This window comes from Puma concolor, unplaced genomic scaffold (genome assembly GCF_028749965.1).
Source record: "Puma concolor isolate L17-30 unplaced genomic scaffold, mPumCon1.1.hap2 unalloc_scaffold_45, whole genome shotgun sequence".
Classification (NCBI taxonomy): domain Eukaryota; kingdom Metazoa; phylum Chordata; class Mammalia; order Carnivora; family Felidae; genus Puma; species Puma concolor.
In genome coordinates, this window is record NW_028240253.1 from 136,566 (window position 1) to 162,492 (window position 25,927).

General features: G+C 56.0%; 1 long non-coding RNA gene across 1 annotated transcript; it reads left to right on the top strand.

Moving 5' to 3' along the window:
• Positions 1-1,649: 1,649 nt before the first annotated feature.
• Positions 1,650-25,927, top strand: LOC147571205 (uncharacterized). Its single transcript, XR_015247624.1, has 2 exons — positions 1,650-1,963; positions 12,389-25,927. It is a non-coding gene; the product is annotated as an uncharacterized LOC147571205 (long non-coding RNA).

Consider the following 25,927-nt stretch of genomic DNA (forward strand, 5'->3'; position numbering starts at 1 on the left):
GGAGCCTCCTGGGACCTAACCCTAACCCTACCCATAACCCTAACCCTAATTCTCAACCTACACCTAACCCTATCTCTAACTCTAACCCGACACTTGGCCTACACCCTTTCATGGGCTCTCAATTCAGCCCTCGAGGGAGATCACGACATTGGAGTCGCAACGGCCCTGGCGAGCCTCCTCAGACCTAAACCTAGACATAACCCTCACCCTACACCTAACCCTCTCTGTCTCACTAAGTTTACACCAGTCCCACAGCCGCACATGTGCTCTCACTTCAGCCCTCCATGGAATTCACAATACTGGTTATCACTTCAGCCCTGGTGACGTCCCTGGACCGAACTCTAACGCTAACTAAGGCTCTCTCCCCATGGGGACCTAATTCCAAAATCTGACAACAGCACGCACACGGGTTCGAGAATCGGTACAGAAATACTCCGCATGGAAAGTGGAACATCACCATGTCACTTCCAAAGCAGGACTGCAGCTGCACGAGAGGATTGCTGAGGCCTATCCGAAGTGTGGCCCATACAGTGGTCTGGTTTTGGAAACCAAAGACTAATCGTTACCAGCACCCTCATTTCTGCAATCCACTCAGCCCTTGGGAGAGACAACTGCACTGCTGTGGGTTTAGGGACTGGAGCCTCCAACGACTTAACCCTAACGCCTAACCCTAGCCTATCTGTAACGCTGACCCTCCATAGGCCTAACCATACCGTAGCGGGACACTGGCTCCAAGAAGCCCCACCTGTCTGTACAAAGCAAAGAATAGATTTGGGGCCCATGACCAGTGCGGGATTCTTAAGCAAGGATCTTGAAATTTTGGAAAACATATTCAGTGCCTGTGTGGAGCTAAAGGAGGGGATCCCGAGCCCGACATAAGGCAGGCTCACAACTCGGTCAGACCCTGAATCAGAACGCTAACCCTGGGGTGCCTGGGTGGCTCAGTCGGTTGAGTGTCTGACTTCAGCTCGGGTCATGATATCACGGTCCGTGAGTTCGAGCCCCGCATCAGGCTCTGTGCTGACACCTCGGAGCCTGGAGCCTGCTTCGGATTCTGTGTCTCCCTCTCACTCTGACCCTCCCCCCGTTCATGCTCTGTCTCAAAAATAAACATTAAAAAAAATTTTTTTTTAAATAAAAAAAAAAAAAAAAAACAGATGCTAACCCTAACACACTCTTCACTGAGCCCTGATATCAGCGCTATGGAAAATCCTATCACTTCAGGCGGATTGGGGTCGACGGTGCCCAGGCCCTATTCCTAGTCCTAATCCTAACGCTAACCCTCAACCCAGAACTGTAACCTGGAAGCCTAATCCTCATCCAAACCCTAACCTCTACCCCGTACCCCATAACTCCAAACCCCAACCTAAAACGATTTGAATCCTAACCCAACCCAAAACGTGCACCTAAAACCTAAGCCTAAAGCTTATAGCCTAAACCCAACCCCTTCCCTATCTGACCCTTGCTGTTCGTGGTATCACCCCTACCCCTCTGCCCTGATCCCTCGCTTGAGGCCATGATGGTGTAGTTTCCTGAGACAGCATCTTCCGAGAATGTGAGAATTCACCCCAGATGGGAGAAACCGCAGAGCGCCTGCGCAGATCCCCCACACTGAAAGAGAGGGGCGTCCCTGGGTCAAGACCAAGAATGGGCGCGCGACCGAAAGAGCGCGGGATGGGGAATAGGGCCGAGGCCGTGCGCGGTGCCGATCATCGACGAGGACAGCCGAGTGGCGGCGGGCAGCGACGAGGGAGGATGGAAAGGGCGGAGACTGAGCGGAAAGAGCCGAAGCTGAGCCGATGTCGAGCGATGGTGGCCGAAAACCGACGGAAGAATCCGAAGGCCCGAGGGAGGGCTCGAGGGCCACTTGGCGCGTAGACCCCGTCGGGGAGCCGAGGCTGAGGACCCAGCGGAGCGGCGGGACGCAATGGGAGCGAGCGGGCCGCGCCGAGAGCGGCGGTAGGTAGGACCAGGACTTTAGTGCAACCTCCAGGGGAGATCGGGAAGGGGGCGACTGGGGGCAGGCCAAGAACTGGGTTGGCTGGGGAGACGCCCGGGGTTGTGGTGGGGGTGGGGCACCAGCTAGGAGGGACCAGTGAGCAGGGGGAGGGGCGGGGGAGCTGGCGGCCGGCGGTCCTTAAATAGGGGCGGGGCAGGAATGGACAATCCGGGGCGCCGCGGGAGGGACAGAGGGAGGCCCAGGATCCTCAGTTGGGAGGAGTGAAGGTGGGGGGGGGTGGGTAGCCGGGGTCTTTAGCTGGGGTCGGGGCTCGAACCGGCTGTGGGGGCGCCGTGGGAGGGCCGGTGGGGCCTTAGGCGGGGATGGGCTGGAATGGAGGGTCTGGGGTGGTGTGGGAGACTGGGGTCTCCTTCCCAGAGTCTACTGGGACGCTGGGCAGCACGATGCGGGTCCAGGACGCGGGCGGTGGGCGGGTCCCTGGAGCCAGGGCCCCACAGGGCACGTTGAACTCCCCAGAGGTGTCGTTAGGGACTCGAAGCTCAGATGCCCTATTCCCGACCTGAATCAGGCCCGGCCCAGGGAAGGTGCGGGCCACGCCAGGGTTGCGGGTTCACGGGCACGACTGGGGACACGGGCCGTGGGCCGGGCCGTCATTCGGGACCCTGGCGCAGGGTCCGGGGCTCAGGCCTTATGGCGCCTGACACCCGCGGGCGACACCTGCCAGCGTGGCAGCGACACCTGCCAGCGTGGCAGCGCGTGGCGCAGTCTCGGCTCACAGGAAGGTCAGTTCGTTTGTTGTTTGTTTCTTGCTGGCTGCAGGTATCCTGGGGGGAATGGCCTTTGTTTTGACACTGACGTGCCTTCGTTCCTCAGCTGCCTTGTCTGGTTGCGCAAAGCACTTTCCACAGAGTGGCAGTGGGAGCAGGCTGTGCCGCAGTCACTGGCCCGTGTGCTTGTTTCCTTTTTGGGGAGGACAGCGGGTTTGCTGCGCGGGGTGCACCCCACTTCTCTCTTTGGGTTTCAGCAGACCCTTAACAGTCTGTCCTGCGTAACTGTCGAAACAGGCGGGTCAAAGTTGCATGGGCTTAAGCTGTCCCCCAGATCCCCCCCCCCCAACCCGGCGCTCTAACATCTGAGAGTAAACCCCCCCCCAGCCCGGTGCTCGCTGTAACGTCTGTAACCGCCCCCCCCCCAGCCCGGTGCTCGCTCTAACATCTGAGAGTAACTCCCCGGCGCTCGCTCTAATGTCTGAGAGTAACTCCCTCGGCGCTCGCTGTAACATCTGAGAGTAACCCCCCCCTCCAGCCTGGCGCTCGCTGTAACATCTGTAACCGCCCCCCCCCCCCAGCCTGGCGCTCACTCTAACATCTGAGAGTAACCGCCCCCCAGCCCTGTGCTCACTCTAACATCTGAGAGTAACTCCCGGCGCTCACTCTAATGTCTGAGAGTAACTCCCCCGGCGCTCGCTCTAACATCTGAGAGTAACCCCCCCCAGCCCAGCGCTTCCTGTAACGTCTGTAACCGCCCCCCCCCCAGCCTGGCGTTCACTCTAACATCTGAGAGTAACCGCCCCCCAGCCCAGTGCTCACTCTAACATCTGAGAGTAACTCCCCGGCGCTCGCTCTAACATCTGAGAGTAACCCACCCCAACCCGGTGCTCTCTCTAACATCTGAGAGTAACTCCCCGGCTCTCACTCTAATGTCTGAGAGTAACCCCCCCCCCCCCCCCCGCGCTCACTCCAACATCTGAGAGTAACCTCCCCCTACCCGGTGCTCTAACATCTGAGAGTAACTCCCCGGCGCTCGCTGTAACATCTGAGAGTAACCCCCCCCCCAAACCCAGTGCTCTAACATCTGAGAGTAACTCCCCCGGCGCTCGCTCTAACATCTGAGAGTAACCCCCCCCAACCCGGTGCTCTAACATCTGAGAGTAACTCCCCCCCCCCCAAACCCAGTGCTCTAACATCTGAGAGTAACTCCCCCCCCAACCCGGTGCTCTAACATCTGAGAGTAACTCCCCGGCGCTCGCTCTAATGTCTGAGAGTAACTCCCCGGCGCTCGCTCTAATGTCTGAGAGTAACTCCCCGGCGCTCGCTCTAATGTCTGAGAGTAACTCCACAGGCGCTCAGTCTAACCTCTGAGAGTAACCGCCCCCCCCAACCCAGCGCTCACTCTAACATCTGAGAGTAACTCCCCCAGCGCTCGCTCTAACGTCTGAGAGTAACTCCCCCAGCGCTCACTCTAACATCTGAGAGTAACCCCCCACCCAACCCGGTGCTCTAACATCTGAGAGTAACTCCCTGGCGCTCGCTCTAATGTCTGAGAGTAACTCCCCCAGCGCTCGCTCTAACGTCTGAGAGTAACTCCCCCGGCGCTCACTCTAACATCTGAGAGTAACCCCCCCCCCAACCCGGTGCTCTAACATCTGAGAGTAACTCCCTGGCGCTCGCTCTAATGTCTGAGAGTAACTCCCCCAGCGCTCGCTCTAACATCTGAGGGTAACCCCACCACCACCCGGCGCTCGCTTGTGCTAACGAGCGCTAACGTCTGAGAGTAACATCCCCCCAGCCCTGCACTCGCTGTAATGTCTGAGAGTAACTCCCCGGAGCTCGCTGTAACATCTGAGAGTAACCCCCCCCCCGAACCCGGTGCTCGCTCTAACATCTGAGAGTAACCCCCCCCGAACCCGGTGCTCGCTCTAACATCTGAGAGTAACCCCCCCCGAACCCGGTGCTCGCTCTAACATCTGAGTAACCCCCCCCGAACCCGGTGCTCGCTCTAACATCTGAGAGTAACCCCCCCCTGAACCCGGTGCTCGCTCTAACATCTGAGAGTAACCCCCCCCGAACCCGGTGCTCGCTCTAACATCTGAGAGTAACCCCCCCCAACCCGGTGCTCACTCTAACATCTGAGAGTAACTCCGCAGCGCTCACTCTAATGTCTGAGCGTAACCCCCCCACCTCGTGCTCGCTATAACGTCTGAGCGTAACCCCCCCCACCTCGTGCTCGCTATAACGTCTGAGCGTAACCCCCCCCCATGCCCTGCGCTCTCTCTCATGTCAGAAGCCTAGAGTTCCAAGCCTAACCAAACAGCCAGACTGGGTCCCCAGGCGTGACAAGTAGGAAGCCTGGCCCCACCAGGTGACGAATGCCTGGCAGAGCGGTGCCCACAGGTGTCAGGATGCTGAACGGGACCACCTGTGACTCTCTGCGCACCCTTTGGAAGGACCAGAGATGCCCACTTTGACCCCATTGCATACATTCTTAGGCGTCACCAGCCGTCTAGCTGATTTCAAGCAGAACCTTGTGCAAAGTACGCCTGCATGGGACGGGGTGGCGTTCACTTCTTGGCAGTTCGCATTCAAACGAATATTCTAGTTAAACATTTTCGTGTAAGACAGGACGTATCTGAACTATAGGAATCCTTTTACAGTTTTATAATCCTTTTATAACAGTTTTTAACCCAAAACAAAAACCCCTGCTTTAATACGCTAACGTTAACCTTTAAAATAAGTTATTTTACCAGCGAAAAAGGGTTTATCTGAGAGTAAGAGAACTGTGACTTGGGACAAGGAAGCAAAACTGTGGACAAGCCCAACAAACAAGGGTTCTGCTGTGTGGAGAAGCAGTAAGTTGGCAGGGGTTGTTCTGGAAGAAACTTTGGACAGAATCAGGACTTGAGATGACGCTTTCTGCCTGGTTGACTTGCAGGGGTGGGGGTTCCTCCTGGTAGGTGCAGGTGTCCTTTCCCCTGCTGGGACCTGTGAGGGAGGAGTCTTCCTGTTGAGACTTGCATCTGGGGTCCCTGATTGAGTGCTCCTGCTTCAATGAGCACGGAGAGTGATGGCTCCCTCTTGCAGCCCCCCAACCCCGTCCTCTTTAGAGGGCCTGTCACCGTCTCCCTAACCGAGCAGGGTACCCACATTCCCCGCAGGAAGGGGAGACCCGTGTGAGGTACTGAGCCACCAGTAGTGCTTTGAGTCCTGTTCCCGGTTGTGCCAGCCGTCAGGGCAGGCAGGGCGTGCGCACGGCAAAACAGGGCAAATACCCGCTCCACACATTCAGTGTTTTCCTCTAGGTTTCTCCAAATAAAGCGGACGTAAGTAGAAGTCCGAGTCAAGTTCCTGAAGATTTAGGCATGAAATTCTACTTGCCAGCCTCTCAAGCCGAATTTTTAAAAGTAGTGTGATCTGTTCTTTGAAGCGATTTCATAGACGTAAGACGTCTAGGTTATTTCACGGTCTTGTTAAATGATGAGGACGCCTTAAGAATTTGCGAGGAAAAAAGTGATAAAATATAAGCTTTTTCAGGCGTTTTCCGTGTTCTCAGAAGTCTTAAAAGGGGGAAGTATTTATTTTAATGTTCATTTACTTTTGAGGGAGAGTGCGCGACCAGGGGAGGGGCAGAAAGACAGGGAGACAGAGGATCCAAAGTGGGCTCCACGCTGTTAGCAGAAGCCCGACTGGGGATTCACACTGACCAACGGTGAGATCGTGACCTGAGCCGGAGTCGGACGCTTAACCGACTGAGCCAGGCAGGCGCCCCGAGAGTGGAAGTATTTTGATGAGACTTTCAGAGATTTGTAACCACCAGTGTTGTGGCTGGACCAGCCCTTGTACTGCTTCGTGATCCCAACACGCCTTTCAGAAACAGCCCTCAGGAAATATTGAAGGGGGGAGAAAAGTTTATCACTTGTAGGAAACGTCGGTTACACGGCACACCTGGGGCCACACAGCTGGAGACAGCGGCTTCACCTGCCTGGGATTCTGCTTTTATCGGCCGCAGGGGTGCAGGCGTAGAGTTTCACTCTTTACATCCAGGAATCTGGGGTGCCTGGTGGGCTCAGTCCACAGAGCATCCGCCTCTACTTGAAATACACTTACTGGGGCACCTGGCTGGCCCAGCAAAGCATTCAACTGTACTTCAAGAATAAACGTGTGAAACACACAGGGATTTGAAGTGCGGCAGGAGCGAGACCACACAGCCCAAACGGTCCGTCATGAAAATCCCCCGAGCGCTCTAAACAGAGGAGCCCCCTTGTGGAGCGGCGCCTGCGTCTGTCCCGGCTCGGCTCGTGGCTGGCCGTGTGCGCAGCCATCAGTGCTGAAGTCAGGCCCTTGCGGTGCAAAAGGGGGAACCCCCAGGTCGGGGTTTACACACCAGCAGCAGCACCACCTGGCCGTGAAGGGGCTGCCGGCACCCTCATCCTCCCCAGAAGCCCGCACAGCCTTTCTGCCCCACTCAGTCGGGTGACTACGTGGTGTGTGTGGGGCTGGCCCCAGGGACTTGCGCTCTGCAAGGAAGGGGAAGGAGCGGCTGTGACAGCTGGCACCCCAGTGGCCCTGGAGGCAGCCCCAAAGATGCAGTCCTGATATGTAGACATGCCCCCCCACCCCATCCCCCCCCGGGAAGATGCGGTCCTGATCGGTAGGCATGCCCCCCCCAAGATGCAGTCCTGATTGGTAGGCCTGCCCCCCCCCAAGATGCAGTCCCGATTGGTAGGCATGCCCCCCAAGATGCAGTCCTGATTGGTAGGCCTGCCCCCCCCAAGATGCGGTCCCGATTGGTAGGCATGCCCCCCCCCAAGATGCGGTCCCGATCGGTAGGCATGCCCCCTGCCCCCGAAAGATGCGGTCCTGATCGGTAGGCATGCCCCCCCCCAAGATGCGGTCCCGATCGGTAGGCATGCCCCCTGCCCCCGAAAGATGCGGTCCTGATCGGTAGGCATGCCCCCCCCCACGATGCGGTCCCGATCGGTAGGCCTGCCCCCCCCCAAGATGCGGTCCCGATCGGTAGGCCTGCCCCCCCCCAAGATGCGGTCCCGATCGGTAGGCATGCCCCCTGCCCCCGAAAGATGCGGTCCTGATCGGTAGGCATGCCCCCCCCCAAGATGCGGTCCCGATCGGTAGGCATGCCCCCCCCCAAGATGCGGTCCCGATTGGTAGGCATGCCCCCCCCCCAAGATGCGGTCCTGATCGGTAGGCATGCCCCACTCCCACCCCGCAGGGTGGGACTCAGGCTTTTCCCGGATGTGCCCTCTGACACATTGCCACAGTGTGGCCCCAAGGAGTATATTTGGTCATTCTAGCACTAGCTGCAAAAATTCTTGTCGATTCTCTGGTACAAGTGTGTGTTTGTGTGGGTGATGGGTCATCCTCACATGGTCCCTGTTGTCCTAGTCCCTGCGGACATTGTTGTCCTAGTTTCTTCTTGGGAGCCTCACCTCTCAGCTGCCCTCAGCCTGCAGCCCACCCCCTGTGACAACCGTGTCTGGCTCGATGGGCCCCAGACTAATGGGTACCAAGCGGGAGAAGCTGAGAATACAGAGCAGTGGTGTCCTCGGTGTCTGAGGCAGGATTATAGCACCACCACCCCCCCCCCAAGAAACCCCAGAGTGGAGCTTCACTGAGGGAACAAAACTGCACTTTTGTGAGTGAGCAGAGCAGGTGACCATGGTGCCTCGCCTCCCCCAGCCCTCTCCCACCCTGGGGTTTACAGGTTCGTGTGCCCTGGGCTCCTAGAAATAGCAGTCCAGGGAGAGCATTTCGGACATCCCGTGGGCAGGTTACTGCCCCCAGACTCGGTGGTGCCATCACTAAAACAGGGGCTCCGGCGTGGGGAGAGTGAGGTCAGAGGAGGAGAGAAGGGCAGAGTCATGGGACAGAGATGTTCTAGCCAGAGACTTAGGAGGGGCAGAGTGAAGGGATCCTTTGGGGTGACTTTAGGGACCCCACGGTGACCCACCTAGTCTCGGCGACCACATAGTGGGTATAGCAGCCCAGTGTCCACGGTCCGATGCCAGGAGAGGTGCTGGGAGGGGTGGGTAGTGCCACCAGGCCCTGGTCTCTCCTGTGGGTCGGTGCTCCATCCAGAGGAGAAGATCCGCAGGTAGGTCACAGTGTGTCCTCGATGGGACTGCAGATGGCACCTGATCCCGTTCAGGGTAGCCCTGCAACACAAGGTTATGTCCACGTGAGACCCTCCTTCGTGGGTCTTTTACAACGTTTGGGAAGAGACGTGTCCCAGGGGGCGCAAGCCATGCCAGCCCTAGCATCTCAGGGACACCGAGCTCTGACCGTGGTTCTGACTTCGACGCTGACCTCCATTATTTTCCCATGGCCCTAGCCCTCACTCATAACTCCTATCCTCACCCTGAACAGCCGAAGATCCACAGAAGTTGCAACCCATGCAACATTGTCAGCCTCATGAGCTTTATAAATCCCTGGCCCCTGACCTGAGACCTGCCTTAACCACAAACCCAGACCTGGAGTTTACGCAGGGCCGAACCCGAACCCTAAGCTCCCACCTTAGACTTAAATCCTGCCCCGGTGCTAACCCTACAATGCAGGCTCCCATCCTCGCGGTCCCCACGCACCACTGGGTCCCACCCACAGAAGCAGCCGTGCAGTCCAGGATGGGAGGCAGGTGTCCAGGCCACCTGGAAACGGCAGGGGTGCAGGATGGGGGAACCTGCAGGACACCGGATCCGGACTCCCATTTGGAATGGAGGCTGTCCCCAGCAAGTCCCCGAGGCCTGCGGCTCCTGGAAACACCAGGCTCAAGGTGGGAGCCGCGTGTCACACAGACGTCTTTGAGCTCGACCCATTTCTTGTCCCTTCCAGTGTGAAAGGACACATCCACGCCCTCCTAACACGGGCGCCTTCTCCGTCTGTGGAGGGGCGCGGGGGCGCACGGTCCGCCCGTGTGCAGAGGGGCGCGGGGCGCATGGTCTGTGTGCACAGCAGCTGACGTGTATTGCCTTGTTGGAAACAGCCGCGGAGGTCCCTGCTGTCAGGACAGGTGGGAGGTGTGGGGAGGGGGGTTAGGGTTTAATCAACTGCATGTTATGTAGATGCATCAGGCCTGTCTACACACGCACACGCACGTGTGCATAGATCTGGGGCCGGGGGCTTCCTGCCCACCGCCCAGCACCGTTCTGAGGGTCACATCGCACAATGCGCAGATGAATCCTCCGTTCCCAGGTCACTTGCCCCAAGAACTCACAGCCAGGTTGTGCCTGAAGGTCGATAAAGACTCAGGCCCCACGGCTCATACCTCCTGCCATTTTGACCTTGTTCTCTTGACCCTGCGGACCCGGAGGGCTCCTGGCGGCACCAGTTCAGCTTCTCATCTGGCTGGCAGACTTCCCCTCGGCCTCATTCACAGACCTGTTGTGTCGTGGCCAGGAGGGAGCTCTGACGGTGCCCCCTATACCCAGCGGACATCAGGTGGGGCTCCCAGGCCTGATGTTAGCCTCTCACCCCCCACCGTGAGGATTCAGCCTCTGCAGGTGAAGACAGCCCTGTTCCAGGTCCCCGGGCAGTGACACCTCGGGGCACACCCTTCCCCTGCCCTCTGACCACCGTCCTGGTCCAACCAGACCCCTCCCGCTCCCCACGAGTGACACAGGCTGAGCGCGTGCCGGGCAGGCATGGACCCAGCGACCGGGTCTAATCAGAGGAGCAGCGGTCGGTCGGGGATGCCACCTCTCCCGTCGGCTTCAGTACAGGCAGCAGGGATTGGAACAGTCTGGGTGGGACTCTCGGCGTCCCTGTTTCCAGGGCAGCGTGCTGGGCCAGTAGGATCCCTTAGACCCGCCGCCCTCTTCTTGACGGTGTTGATGGGAATTTCCGCTCTGGGCCAGTGTGCAAGAGCCCCGTTAGTAAGCTGGCCCAGGCACCGTGCAGGGGCTGCGTCCCCTTTCTGTGTGGCACACGGGGCCCTGTGAGGAGCGGAGTCGCCTGGGCCAGGCCAGCCCTGTGAGGAGTGCGCAGTTCCGACTGTCGACATCCCCGGCAGCCTGCTCGGGGGGCCCTGAGTCCTCCTCCCCACTCGCAGGACGTTCTCCAGCAGCCTGTCCTGCAAAGCAGCTGAGGAGCAAGACGCCTCCTTGGAAGTAACCGGAAAGGCAGCCTGTCCCCTTAGAAGGAAGAGAGAGCCAGTGGGTGTAGCAGGGGGTGACCGGGGACACGTTGGGGTTGTGACGCACAGTGACAACGGTAAAGTAACAACTGCGTGCAAAGGCCCCTGGGAAAGCAGAGCTCAGACTGCTATTCGGGAGTTTGATGAAGTGGGAGAGGCACAGACGGGAGAATATTCCAGAAAGAGGGAAGTACCTGCAAAAGTTGGAGGGAACAGCATGGACTGCCCGTGACCAGAAACGGTCACTTGGGCTGTGGGAGGCCTGCGGGCAGAGACTCTGAAGGAGCGGCCAGCACGGCGGGCTGACTTCCCAGGGCCGCAGGGGTACCAAACGCACGGGGTCAAAGAGAAGAGGGCTCTTGTTCAGAGACCCTAATCGGACACCCAGGCGCACCTGGGTGGCTCCCCGGGGAGCAGGGACCCTCCACTGAAAGGCAGACCGAGGTAGGGGTGCTATTCTGGACGCAGACATGGCACTGGAGGCCGTAGGAGCTCGTGAGGTACCGGCACCGTGTCCCTGGAGCATCACAGAGAAAGCTGGCCTAGCAGGCAAGTCCCCAGTACAGAGGCCAGCAGCACTCAAGGGCTCCTGGGCAAGGGAGGGTTGGTTGGTTTCTTAGGACACCTGCGACGCGAGGCATCGTAAGGGCTGCTGGTAAGCAGCCTGTGCGGGGCGGGTGGACCGCAGGGACGGGCACCTGAGCAGAAGTGACGCTACAGGTGACAAGGGCCCAGTGGACAAGCATCGGAAGGTGGTAGGTCAAGGGACCGAAAAGGAGTGTCTGCAGGGGGCTGCGGTAGGCAGGTGCACGTGGGGGGCACCTCCTCCCGCCTGGTGCGCCTGGACCTCGGACCTGTGCCCTGGCAGGACCGGGCCGGGTACGTGCTGGCCACCGGGCCGGTGCATTTGTTCTCAGGTGGGAATGCTCAGCTCTCCTGCGTTTGCAGGGTCACAGGGCCCAGGGAGGCCCGGCTGCTCGCACCCCAGCTCATTTCTGCACTGGCTTGCGGCAACAGGCCGGGAGCCTGGATACAGGGTCTACACTGCCTCCGGCTGCTGGTGTCTGGAGCTGGTTGTTGTCTGAGCCCCGTCCCTATATCTGAGAATGGGGACAGTTGACCAACCAAGGGTGGTATAGTGAGAGGGGGGAGGAGACAGATTGGGGTCGTGTGTTGGGGGAGGTGCAGAAGACAGGTCGGGATTGCGAGGAGGGGCTGAGGGGCCAGGTCCACGTGACACACACACCCGCCCCCCGCAGGGGCAGCTAGGAACAGGTCAGGTGAGATCAAAGTCCAGTTCCGTGGCCAGGACACGGGACAGAAGCGTGGATGAGGGAGACAGCACATTCTCTTTCACGGTGGCTGTACCGTCAAGGTGCAGCATCATTCCCAGGCCCCTGGCCCCCGTCCTCTCCCCCTCAACTGGAGATTGCCAGTGTCCAGACCCTCCTGTCTTCTGGCTGCACTGCCAACCCTGCTGACCTGTCTACTGCTCCACACTCACAGGCCCAGACACGCAGGACACCGAGGACGGCGGGACACCGAGGACGGCGGGACACCGAGGACGGCGGGACACCGAGGACGGCGGGACACCGAGGACGGCGGGACACCGAGGACGGCGGGACACCGAGGATGGAGCGGCTGTTGTGAAGCCCAACGCCCACAGGATGGAAAGTACGGTGTTACTGTACCCTGATACATGCCCCCCATGCTGCGCAGGGAAGTGTCCCTGAGGCCACGGCCAAGCCCCTCGTGGCACCCGGGTGCCCGGAGAACCTTGCAGACCACAGAGACAAGGCTGGATTGCAGCTGCCCGAGCCTGGGGGTCGGGAGGGCACACAGGGTCCCAGCACAGCAAGGCAGGCAGGCTTTGGGGGGCTGCTCAGAAGCACGTGCTCAGCTGCCCCTGCAGAGACCGGCCGCCCGTCCACCTGCCTCGTTCGGGTCACGTCCGGGGCTTCCTGCTCCCGGGGGGGCAGCTACAGGCCAGAAAAGACTGCACTCTTGGCTGAAGCAGCAAAGTACACGAGCGTGCACCCAGCTTGACGTCTGGCCCCCTTTGTTGTACTGTGGTCTGTACAGCAAGGGTTCCAGGAAGCTGACGAGGATGCTAGAAAATCCTGGGAGGATAGGTTGGGCCAGGTGTCCCACAGGTGAACGGCAGGTGAGGATCACGGCCCTGTCCCCAGCACTCACCCCCACGTCAACTGTTTCTTCTCCCGCCAGTCACACGATGACCGTGTAGCAACCACTTTACCCTTTTCTCACGTCCTGCCACTAACCAGGGTCCCGGGTCCCGCGTTCCCTGTGCTCAGGAGACCCTGGGTGGGGGGGGGGTCCCACCTTATCCCCTCCTAGAACATACCCCGTCCACTGGCTGAGGCACAGATACCGTGACCGCCGCCCTCAGTGTCCAGGACCGCGCAGACGCAGCAGGGATTCACAGGAGGTAAGGGAAGCGCCTGCTTACTCTCCCACCCCTGCGTGGTCTGTTGACTGTGGGCTGCAGACACCCACCTTCTCAGGGGACGCTGTGGCACAGAGCAGGACACAGGTTAATTAATTGCAGAGTTTGTTATTTCTTCTAAATGTTTGTTTTGTTTTGGAAGAGAGAGAGACACATGGGTTCAGGGTGGCAGAGAACCAAGCAGGCTCTGTGCTGTCACCTTAGACTCCGTCACGGGACTCGAACCCACAGACTAGGAGATCATGACCTGAGTTGACATCCAGAGTCAGACGCCTGCCGACTGAGCCCCCCAGGCCCCGAGTTTGGATTCCTAAAGCCAGGCCAGAGTTCCTTGTCCCCTCCCCAGCGCCACACACACTCTCCCCCAACGGGAAGGCCCCTTCTGGAGAACTGCTGTGGGAGAGCCCCGAGTCCCCATCCTGAATGTGCTCCCTGGGGAGCCGAGCTCTGCTGGTGCACGTGCCTCTCGCACTGGAAGAGTCTGGAACAGTCGTGAGCAGTAGGTCACCCTGCAAGGTGGGACTGGCTGTGCCGACGCTGGAGGCTGTGTCCCTCTCGTGTACGACTAGCAGGACGCTTGGGCCTGTAGGGTGTTTAGCAGGGATGGCGCCCAGGCCACACGCCCAGAGTGAAAACCTGGGAACACTGTAGGGGACACGGCTTCAGGCCACGGACGGGACAGACTCCCATGGCACCACGTGGGCACTCACCACCTAGACATGGACGCACCGTTTCCGGTCTGCGTCTCCACAGCACTGCACTGGGCCAGCTCAGAGGCCTCACGAGTTCACATTAACTTCGTCTCCTTATTGCTAGTTCTAGACCATGAGTTAAAGCTGGATTCAGATGCTCTTTACCCAAAAAATTACAAAAAGAAAACGTTCACCATATGCACTTGAGGCATCACGGTGGCGGCTACTAGAGCTTTCCTGCTCGGCTGGGAACACAGCCAGTGCAGGGCAGTGTCGGGGGGGGGGGCAGCTCCGTGTGCAGGGTCAGGTACAGCAGCAGGACGCCCCCTCCTGGGGCGTCCGAGGCTGAGGGAGACGGAGACATTGGAGCACAGAGAGGGAGCCCACACCACACGTGCCGGTCTGCACTGTCTGTTTTTTGTTTTGTTTTGTTTTAACATTTATTTATCATTGAGAGACACAGAGCATGAGCCGGAGAGGGGCAGGGAGAGAGGGAGACACAGAATCCGAAGCAGGCTCCAGGCTCCGAACTGTCAGCACAGAGCCCCACGCGGAGCTCGAACTCACAAACTGGGAGATCATGACCTGAGCCGAAGTCGGTCGCCTAACCAACTGAGCCACCCAGGCGCCCCAAACTCACCGTCTGTTCTAATGCACTTGCACTCAGCCTCACCAAGTGGACTCTGACCAGCAACTAAGGCACCATTTGGACAGCAGGTTTCAAGCCCGTCCCTTACTAGAGACAGCACTGCAGCGAAGGGGTGGGCGCTCTGTGGGAGGTCCCGTCCTAGGGAGGCGGAGGACACACGGACTCATCAGCCTCCCCAGGACAGCGAGCCTTCTGCGAAACAGACAGGGGGAACGATGTCAGAGCTCCGCACTGGGCTACCTGTCTGGAGTAGGTGGGTCACCTTCTAGAAGGACCGCCACGCATTATGCCAAGACTGGTCTCCGACTCCGTTTCAGCCTGCCCTTTGTGGACACGGGGCAGAGCCACTCGAGTGCCCTACACAGATCAGTGGAGACGGACAGAGAATCTGGGACTGACCCACACTTACAGGATCAACTCCTGTTTGACGAAGGTTCCAGGACAGTCCGATGTGGGAAAACATGGTCCTTTCAAGAGAAAGTGATGGGGAAAGTGGACATCCATATGGCCAAAAAAATAACGTTGATCCTTGCTTCACACGGTGCACGACATAAATTCCAAACGGGTCACGTACATAATCATAGAATCAAACATGTAGGAGAAACATGGGATAAAACATGCCCTGTGTGTGTCCGGATGTGCACGCAGTGGAGACGCATACTTCACAACTTAATACAGAATATACACAGAACTGTTGCCACAATAACACAAACAAGTCCCCAAGATGATGGGAAGACACTTCCCAAAAAATACACGGTTGCCCAGTAAGTACACAGAAATGCTCAACTTATTAGTCGCCGGAGAAATCTAAATTAAAACCACAAGATCCCTAAACACCCACGTGAATGACTACAGTGAAAAAGACAGACGTGCCACATGGCGAGGCTTTGGAGCAGTGGGGACTCTCCTACGCTGCTCACGGGAGCGGTGCTCACACTTTGCAAAACTACTTTCATCAGTTTCTTTTAAAAGTTAAAATACAGGGGGCGCCCAGATGGCCCAGTTGGTTAAGTGTCTGACTCTTTGTTTCGATTCGGGTCCTGATTCGTGATTTGTGAGATCGAGCCCCGCGTCGGGCTCTACGCGGACAGCACAGGGCCTACCTGGGATTCTGGCTCTGCCCCTCCCCTGCTCGTGCATGCACAGACGCACGCGTGCCCTCTCTCTCTCATAAAAAAATGAAAGTTAAAAAAGGAAGTGAACTCGCAATCCTACTTTTAGGGTTGCCAAAACAAATGAAATATATGTGCACACGCATGTGTACGTAAATGTTTACAGCAGTTGTATTCATAATAGCCAAACTTGGAAAAAAAAACACAAACATCAACTAATATATCTCTACAGTGTAATATTACACATCTATTAAAAATGGACTTCTGACATACATAATATCCACGAATATCAAAATTGATATGTTGTGCAAAAGCCAGACAGAAAAGAATACATATAATTCAACATGTATGAAACTCTGGATAAGATAAATCTAACCTTCAGTGACAGAAAACAGATCACTGTTTGCCCGGTGATGCTGGGGATAATTGGGAAGGTCAGGGTCGGTGGGGGGAGGGGGGGTGGAGGGGAGAAGACTGTGGTGACAGAAGTATTCTGTATTTTCATTGTAGTTATATTTCTCAGATATCGGGGTGCCTGGGGGGCTCAGTCGGCTGAGCAGCTGACTCTTGGTTGCAGCTCAGGTCATGATCTCACAGGTTCGGGAGTTTGAGCCCCACCTCAGGTTCTGTGCTGGCAGCACGGGGCCTGCTTGGGAATCTCTCTCTCCCACTCTCTCGGTCTCTCCCCACCTGCTCTGTGTCTCTCTCAAAATAAAAATCTTAAGCTTTAAAAAAAATTGGTCAGATATCAAAACTGGACACTTAAATTATGTATATTGTATGTAGATTATGGTTCAACCAAGTTCTTTTTTATTATTTTTTTATGTTATTCTTGAGTGAGAGACAGAGAGAGACAGAGTATGAGCGAGGGAGGAGCAGACAGAGAGGGAGACACAGAATCCAAAGCAGGATCCAGGCTCTGAGCTGTCAGCACAGAGCCTGACGTGGGGCTTGAACCCACAAACCGTGAGATCATGACCTGAGCCGAAGTCAGAGGCTCAACCAACTGAGCCCCCCCAGGTGTCCCCAAGTTCTTTTTTAAAATAGAGAATTGACAGCCCAGAAAAAAAAAACCTCGAGTTATGGCCACTTGGTTCTGACAATTTACACCATACAAATATTTACTCAAAATGGATCAAAGGCCTACATTTCGGAGCCACAACTACAAAACCGTGAGAAGAAAGCATAGGAAAGACCTTCATGACCTTGAATTGGGCAGCTTTCTTAAATATGGCACCAAACGCAGAGGCAGCGAAAGGAAAAATAGATTCAACTTACTAAAATTAAACACTTTGCTACAAAGGACAGGGTCAGGAGATTTAAGCAATACAAAGCAGCACATGGCTGGCTCAGTTGGTGGAGCGTAGGACTCGATCTCAGGGTTGTGAGTTCGAGCCCCATGTTGGGTGTAGAGATTACTTAAGAAAATCTTGGGGCCCTAGGGTGGCTCAGTTGGTTAAGCTCAGTCTTGATTTTTGGCTCAGGTCATGATCTCTCGGTTTGTAAGTTCAAGCCCCACACAGGGTTCTGTGCTGACAGTGCAGGATTCTCTCTGCCCCTCCCCTGCTTTCCCTCCCTCCCTCTCTCTCAAAAATAAACTGAAAAAATAAAAAATTAAAAAAATTTTTTTTAATCTCAAAAAGAAAAAACAGGGAGAAATATTTGGACATAATCTGATAAGGCAGATACGGAACATGTCCAGAATATATAAAAACGCCTACAATACAACAACAAAAAGAATTTTTTTTAATGCTTATTTACTTTTCAGAGAGAAAGAGAGAGCACACGCAGGGGAGGGGCAGAGAGAGAGCGGGACACAGAATCTGAAGCAGGCTCCAGGCTCTGAGCTGTCAGCTCAGAGCCTGACGCGGGCCCAAAGTCACGAACCACGAGATCATGACCTGAGCCGAAGTCAGACGCTTAACCAACTGAACTACCCAGGCGCCCCTATGTTATTAATATTTTAGAGAGCACACGTACCCAAGCGGGGGAGGGGCAGAGAGAGGGGGACACAGGATCTGAAGTGGAGTCCTCACTGACAGCAGAGAGCCTGACACGGGGCTTGAACTCATGAACCGTGAGATCATGACCTCAGTTGGATGCTTAACCGACTGAGCCACCCACGTGCCCCAAAAGACAATTCAATATGAAACTGGGCAAAACACCAATAGACATTTCTTCAAAGAAGATCTATACAAAGGGCCAATAAGCACATAAAGATGCTTATCATTGGTCATCAGTCAAAGGAAAACAGTGACAAAAGGACTATAGTTTTAAAAATGTCAACAAAAATATAAAAGGAGTTTGGAGAGAATAAACCTGTATTGGAATATGGAGAAACTGAAACCATATACATTCCTAGTAACAAGGTAAGATGATGCTGGCAGTGTGGAAAACAGTTTGGGTTTTCCTCAAAAAGTTAGATTTTCCACATGACCTTGCAGTTACATTCCTGGGGATGTACCCACAAGGATTGCAAACAGGAACTCAAGTAGATACTTGTATGTGAACCTTCAGAGCATTGTGATTCACCCAGTGTTCACAGTACGTGAATGGATAAACAAGTTGTGCTATGTACATGCAGTGGACAATTATTCAGCCCTAAAGAATGATGAAGGTGTGAGATACATACATGGATAAACCTGAAAAACATACTCAGTGAGAGAAGCCAGACACGAAATGGATTATACGATTCAATTTATATGAAATATCTAGGAAAAGCTACTTCATGGAGACAGAAAGGACATCAGAGGTGGCCAGGGGTTGGGGAGGGAGGACTTGAGAGTAACTGCTTAATAAGGACAGTTTTGCTGGGGGCGGTGAAAAAGTTTTGGAAATAATGGTGAAGGATGTAAAACACTACGAACGTAATTAATGCCACAAAATTAGACACTTAAAATGGATTAAATTGCCAACTATTATCAGTGGCATGAAAAGAAACAGTGATGTGGTTATTCAACAAAAGAACGCAAAGCGAAACATTACATAGAGATTTCGTAAAGGTAATGGTTCTCAGAGATAGAATTTGATTGTGTTATATGCACCTGCCTACCCGACCTCTTCACCTTGGTGTCTGAGAGATGCCTCAAGCCCCCCAAGTCTAGCTTAAGCCTCCAATCTGTTCCTGCCAGTGCCTTCCTCCCTATGGACACCTGCCACTCGTTTCTCAGGATCAAACTGTGGAGTCATTCTTGGCTCCCTTCCTTCTCGCCAACTCCTGATCGAGTCTGAGGGAAAGTAAAGCTGATCTACTGTTGAAATAGGTCTAGAACCAAACATATATGAGCACTTGATTTATTACAGTGTTAACCACTGTTGAGCACTGAGGAAAAGTAGCTTTTTCAGCAAGTGGTGTTTAATCAACTGACCATCTACATGGAGTAAAATGATTAATAAAAATGTGATTTGTGGATCTAAATGCGAAAGGTAGGGCTGCCTGGGTGGTTCAGTCAATTGAGCGACCAACTCCTGGTTTTGGCTGCAGTCACGATCTCATGGTTTGTGGGATCGAGCCCCACGTCGGGGTCTGCACCGACAGCGTGGAACCTCCTTGGGATTCTCGGTCTCCCTTTCTCTCTGCCCCTTCCCCACTCGTTTTCTCTGTCTCTGAATAAGTAAATCAACTTAAATAAACGTGAAAGGTAAAACCAGCCAGCAGACAACAGGAGAACAGTGGCTTTATGCTGTGAAGGTAGGCAAAGATCTGAGTGCAGATATCTTGTCTGCTAGGTTTATCCTGTATCCCCAGTGCGAGGACAGGGCCTGCCCCATAGTAGACATCCAGTAAATACGTACAGAACAAGTAGAAAGGACAGTTTCCTTAACACCCTCTGAAGGAACACACATACACACATTGTATCCTTGTGAAGACAGTGTTTTTCATGGTAAGATTTCATATAAATGTCACTTCTTAATTAGACTAACGCAATGTTAATAAAAACCCCAGTCAGACTTATTTTCAGAATGCAATAATTTGATCGTAATTTCAGAGAAAAATGAACAATACCTAGGAAACACCCAAAGGAATGGCAGGAACAAAAAATGGGCAGTGAGAGGTGACGAGGCCTCGCAGGCAGTAAAGCAAATTTACAACCACAGTGAAGAGCACCTCACTGCATCCAGGACACCACCACGCATTGCAGGGTTCATGTGCCGCTAAGAAATCATCACCAGTTAACCTAGGACTTGTCAGATGGATCAGGACCGACAGCTCACAAGTATGAGAAACCACGTGCCTCGGCATGGTATCCACAGATTCACAGAAGAAGGAAAATACAGCAGACAGAGCTAAAAACATGGTTTTAGCATAAAAATGAGATAATATTGCAAATAGGAAGAGAGATCTAAGAATGCTAGAGAGAAAATTAGGGAGGTGAGCTGCATAGCCGGCCTCTCACACTCCAGCAGGACCGCGGATGTACAACCACAGGTGAGCCTCGTACACGAGCTCCGGCCAAACCACGGATCTACAGCCACAGGTTAGTGGTGGGTCTCACGTTACACGCGTTCCACCAGGACTGTGGATGTACAACCGGGTATCTCCCATGTGCACGCGCTCCGGCAGGACCGTAGATGGACAGCCGCATAGGTCACGTGTACACGCGCTCTGGCGGGACCGCAAGTGTACAACCACAGGTTAGCAGGGTATCTCGCATGTACACACGCTCGTGCGGGACCGCAGATGTACAACCCCGTATATCGTGTGTACACACGCCCCATCAGAGCCGCGGATGTACAACCGCGTATATCACGCGTACACGCTCTGCGGCAGGACTGCAGGTGTACAAGGAAGGACAATAGCAGTTGTCCAAGAAGTGGAGGGCATCAGGGTTTACACCATCGTAGTGGGAAAGGCCTTTCCAAGGGGGCCCTGGGTCAAGAAGTGACGCGGGACACGGTGCTCCGTGCGACTGCGCAGGCTGGCCGGCCCTGCTTCAGGGACGGTGCCGCGAGCCCCGACCCACTCCTGCCCCACTGCCTGCGTGCACGCACAGGGGGCAGGAAGGCGGGGTGGCCGCGTGCCACGCATGTGCGGGAGTCCGTGCACACCCGCGCCAACACCCGCGTGCCCAGGAAGGAGAGCCGGCAGGACAGCGCACTCACGGAGAACAAGGGCCAAGGCCACCCGAAGTGCGCACGGAGGGAGCCGAGCCTGGACGAAGGGCCAGAGGGAGGCGCCAGGGACCAAGGAGAGACAGAGAGAGAGAGAGACACACACACACACACACACACACACACACACGAACCGCGGACGGAGGGGCCCGAGTGGTGACGGGCGGTGGTGGGCGGGGATACATGGCGCTGAGCGGTCCAAGCCCAGACGGAGGGCGCCAAAGGGCCGCCGGACGAGATCGGGCAACTTGAAGGGAGACGGACAGGAAGTGACGCAGCGCAACGAACGGAGACACGGGAGCAGACGGAGATGCACGACAGGTGCCGAAGCTGGTGATGGAAGATCGCCGATCGATAGGACGGAAGTGACGCAGAGGGACGGAGCGACAGGTGCCGATAGCGACAGGACAGGAAGTGACGCAGAGCAATGGAGTGACAGGTGCCCAGGCTGCTGATGGAAGACCGCGGAGCGCCTAGCAACAGGACAGGAAGTGACGCAGAGGAATGGAGTGCCAGGTGGCGAAGCTAGTGATGGAAGGCTGCAGAGCGCCGAGGGACAGGACGGGAAGTGACGCAGTGACGAGAGCGAGCGAAGATGGACGACTGGTGCCGAAGCTGGTGACGGAAGACCGCGGAGCGCCGAGCGATAGGACGGGAAGTGACGCAGAGGAATGGAGTGACAGGTGCCCCGGCTGGCGATGGAAGACCGCGGAGCGCCTAGCAACAGGACAGGAAGTGACGCAGAGGGATGGAGTGGCAGGTGCCCAGGCTGGCGATGGAAGACCGCGGAGCGCCGAGCGACAGGAAGCCAGTGTGCACCCCGGAGAGGCCGCATGCAGAGCGGACGTGACGGGGAGGCCCCGGCGCGGGTCGGTGCTACAGCCGCCCGGGGACAGTCCTGCTCCAGCTCGGGGCTCCCAGCTCCCGCACACCCCCCGGGGAGGGGGAGTCTGTGCTTGAAAGCCCACCCTTTGTGTGGGTGGCGCCAACATTTCTCTCTCACATCACGCACTCACAACAGTCCCCCCTTCTGCCATCTTTCTGGAAAGGGGGCCCTAAGTGTTCCCCCTAAGGACCTCCACGCAGCACCCCGAAAACAGCCCTGACTCGTCTGTCCCACAGGGGTCCTCGCGGGGGGGGGGGGTTGGGGGTAGGACAGGACACTGACACCCAGCAGTCCTGTGTCTGAAGTCTAGGATTCTCCCCAACCCTTGCCAGAGGCCTCGCTGCACCTGGGAAAGAGGGGCGAACGTGCTGGTTACTTTGGGGGACACGGAAGCAGGCCGTGTGCAAAGAACTGGCCTGGCGGAGGGTGGACAGGGGGCCGGGCTCAGCTGGGGCCCCCGGAGCCCCTCCTGTTAGCCGCAGTGAGCAGCGGGCCTTCTCGGAAGCAGTCACGGGGTCCGATGCCGTAACCATGGCGCCCGCAGCCGGTGTGGGGATTGCACACTGCGCAGACCTCCCGCTGCAGCTAATCAGTCCCTGATGGCAAACGCGTTGACAATAGACTGCTCGCCCACCCCGACCAGACGACAGGGGGGCTGTGCTCGGGGACCTGGGCTTTCTGGCTAGATCATAAAGCTGCAGCAACGGACAGCTGTTCGCGTCTGTGCCTCACAGCTGCTTCCATCAGGCCTACAGTCAGCCACACAGGGTCTGCTCCTGACCCGCCTGCCCCCACCAGAATGTCATCGCCCTGGCGCCTCCGACATGACCTTTCTCCACCCACCCACCCCCCCCCCCCGCCCCCCGCCCCCAGATGGATACATCTATCCAACCAAGAATCACAGTCTCGACTTCAGACAAACGGCCAGCTCCCAGGACTGATCTCGGATGCGCTCTACACGCTAGTTGCTGAGCCCAAATATACGGGGCCATCCTAGTCTCCCCACTCTCCTTGTGTCCCAGTAACATCTGCAGCTCTACGCCCCAAGTCTGTCTCCAGTCCCGACACGAATTCCCACATGCAGCACAGCCCTGCCCCAAGCCCCAGTCTTGGGCCCGACTCCTGCATGGGGCCCAGACGAGGTTCCCTGCTCCTCGGTGCAGCTCACATCTACCCCCGAGGGGATCTTTCTGGAACACAAATGACACCATGACACTTGTCCACCTGTAACTCCACCCAAAGGTTTCTCGATACTTGCTGGGGTGTCCTTTGGAAGAGGCACCTGCTCCTGAGAGCCCCCGACACCCTCAACTGAGGCTGTTGACTCCCAGGTTTCCCAACAGGGAGCACTTCCTGGGGCGGGTCACCTGGGCATTCCAGTGGTCAGATGACACAGACTGACACCTCAAACTACTCGCCCCAGCAGGGGGCTGACTCCTATGCTGCAAAGAGTTCAAAGACAGGTTCCCCAGCTGGGATCAAACCACTGCCCGTGCGGTGTTTCCCTTGGCCACTGCATCACACCCATGGGACTTGATGGAAGGAGGGACCAGAACACATGTTTCTAGGCAGGATGTTACAGGCTAAATGATGTCCCTCAAAATCCAGATGTTCAAGTCCTACCCCCACCCCCAGCACCTCAGAATGCGGATGTATTTGGATATAGGGTCTTGAAAGAGGTAATTAAATCAAAATGAGGTCATTAGGATCGGCCCTGAACCCAAAGGACTAGAGTCCTAGAACATGAGGAGACAGACATACGCAGAGGGACAACCACAAGAGGACCGGGATAAAGATGATATCTACACACCCAGGAGAAGGGGCTCTGCAGGAACCAGCCTCAGCCCTGCCTGGATCTCAGACTCCCAGCCTCCAGACCCTGAGAAACGAGTACCTACGGTCTAAGCCGCCCAGTCTGGGGTATTCGCTATTGCAGCACGAGCATGCCGTGAAAATATCAGGTCTCAGAACTGACAGAACCTGCCACTTGTTCCCCTGGTGCACAAGTCACAGGGGCCCCAGGGACAGGATCGTTGAGGGACGCGGGGACCTGGCTCCGGACCCTCATGGTCTGGATGCAGCATCTGCCCGACGCTGTGAGCACCTTCTTATGTAGCAGGTCCTTTGCGTCAATGGTCACATGGGAGCGTCACAGCAGTCCTTGGACTGGGACATCCTTATACACTGTTTGCCCATGGTGTAGCAACTGAGGCCCCAAGAGGGAAGTGGGTGTCCTGCATCACACGCTGGTAAATGGCAAAACCAGACTCCCAACCACGTCTGCACGCTGACTCAAACTCCCTGGGCCATCTGTGCGTGAGGCAGAATGGTTTCAGCCTTCGAGCAAGGAACATCTTGTTTCCCCAGGGGCAGTGGTCCGTGGGGACGAGGTGCTGGGCCGCCAGACGGGCTCAAGGGTGACCATCGGAAAAAGCCTGGTGCGTAAGCGGCACGGACTTCTCTGCCTTGTCGGGCCATGCCTCCCGGCCACCACGGCGCCCTCCCCTTGTGCTCTGGATTATCACCCACGTTCATTCATTTCAAACACCCTTTCTGGCCTCCCAGGCACCAGGAGCCGGTTGCTGCCCTGTACCCACCAGGGACGTCCAGACACATTGTACATCTGAGTCCAAGTGAGCACCCCGCCCCTGAGTGGCCACTGTCGTCCCCCCTCCCCGGCCGCTTTCTGGGTGCCCGGCCCCTGACCAGGACTCTCCCTTTGGGGACCAGGCCCTGAAGTGGCACCTGGGGGTTGTCCGCATCTTTTGGTCTCACCAACATCCCCAGGAAGAGCGAAGGCAGAGGCCAACTTTGCTGCATCATTTAGACCTGGGTCGTGGTGAGCCCATGCTGCACAAAGTGGTGTTTGTAAAGGGTTCGTCACATCTTGTGGCCCCTGGCTCCAAGGCTGCTGGAGAACACAAAGGTAACACCATAGTATCTCTAGGTGGCACTGAGGGCATTTAACGTCACTCGGACCACAGTGGGAGCACGTTCCGTTGTTACCAACACTCACCGGCACTTTGGAACCGTAAGTGTGCGGCTCATGTCAGATGCAGGATTGGCCATTCCCTACCAGGCATCTGTGATTACAGTGGATTTGCTTGTTTTTTTTTTTTTAATTTTTTAACGTTTATTTATTTTTGAGAGAGAGCGTGAGTGGGGGAGGGGCAGGAAGAGAGGCAAACACAGAATCTGAAGCAGGCTCCAGGCTCTGAGCTGTCGGCACAAAGCTCTATGCGGAGCTCGAGCTCACAAAGCGTGAGATCATGACCTGAGCCGAAGTGGGACGCTTAACCGAGTAAGCCACCCAGGCGCCCCTGCTTGTATTTTTTAAATGACACCGTCTGGATGTGAACATGGCTGCTCTACTCACAGCATCTTGGAGAGGCAGAGGCGAGAATCACCAGAGCAGCAAACACGTCGTCACCAGGTTCACTCCCAGTCACTGAGAAAGCTCTCATTACATATATGTTCACCTGAGGGGCACCTGGGGGGCTCAGTCAAGTAAGCATCCAACTCTTTTTTTTTTTTTAATTTTTTTTAATGTTTATTTATTTTTGACAGAGAGAGAGAGACAGAGCATGAGCTGGGGAGGAGCAGAGAGAGAGGGAGACACAGAATCCGAAGCTGGATTCAGGCTCCGAGCTGTCAGCACAGAGCCCGACGTGGGGATCGAACTCACGGACCGCGGGATCATTACCTGAGCTGAAGTCGGGCGCTCAACTGACTGAGCCACCCAGTCGCCCCTCAACTCTTGATTTAGGCTCAGCTCACGGTCTCACGGTTCATGGCTTTGAGCCCCGCATTGGGCTCTGTGCTGACAGTGCAGAGAATGCTTGGGATTCTCTCTGCTTCTCCTCTCCTTCTTCTCTGTCTCTCTCTCAAATAAACTTTAAAAAAATTATTTTTAAAATGTGTTCACCTGAGCGCACATTTCGAGGCAGCAACGTTACAAGTACCCTAAATACACACTGAGGGGTGACTGTGCTCTTCTGGGGCACAAACACGAGGGACATGTACCAAGTTACCTGCTACTCCAGCATCCACAAAGCCCAGCAAGGGCCCCACAGTAATTGTGTTAGTTGAATTCTCTAATAACGCACAAAAGCTTGTAATAGGTTTTT